Source organism: Papaver somniferum, chromosome 1 (genome assembly GCF_003573695.1).
Source record: "Papaver somniferum cultivar HN1 chromosome 1, ASM357369v1, whole genome shotgun sequence".
Taxonomy (NCBI): domain Eukaryota; kingdom Viridiplantae; phylum Streptophyta; class Magnoliopsida; order Ranunculales; family Papaveraceae; genus Papaver; species Papaver somniferum.
In genome coordinates, this window is record NC_039358.1 from 144,555,392 (window position 1) to 144,556,153 (window position 762).

Genomic DNA, 762 nt, shown 5'->3' on the forward strand with positions numbered 1-762 from the left:
ATTTCGGTACAGGATCTCCTTGAGTACTAAGGAATATGTTTGAATAACAAATGATAAGAGTTATTGTCCGTGTTCAAAGTATGTTGACATTTTTCTCTGTAAATCATATTTCATATTTACATTCTTGGAATCGGTTATACCACGCTTCCAAAAAAATTTAGAATTGGTTCACTTGTATTCCAAGACTACTATGTGATTGATCAAATATCTATCCATGGGTTCAATCTGTTCTACCAATCACTAGGATCGGTTATAACCTAATATGGAAATATTTGTGATCGGTCACACAAGTTACCAGGACCGGTTACATCAGTTACCAGGATCGGTTACATCAATTACCAGGACCGGTTCCCATATACTCATGGTAATGCTTGTGATCGGTCACACCAGTCACTAGGATCGGTTACACCAACTACCAGGATCGGTTACACCAATTACTAGGACCGTTTACACCAATTATAAGGATCGATTATACAACACTCTGCGATCGGTCACACCAATTACTAGGATCGGTCACACCAACAACAAATATCGATCATACCATCTCATGTGATTACTTAGGATCGGTTACACTAATTAATCAAAACTAGTCATACCAAATTTTAAGTCAGGCATTGTGATTAGTTGTACCAAGATACAACAAAGTTACGATCGGTTTTACCATCTCACACATATTGGTAATCCAAATATTTGCAATGAATATTCGTACCAATAAGCCTAGCGATTTCCATTTCGATTCATAAAACAAGTTCATGAATGTAC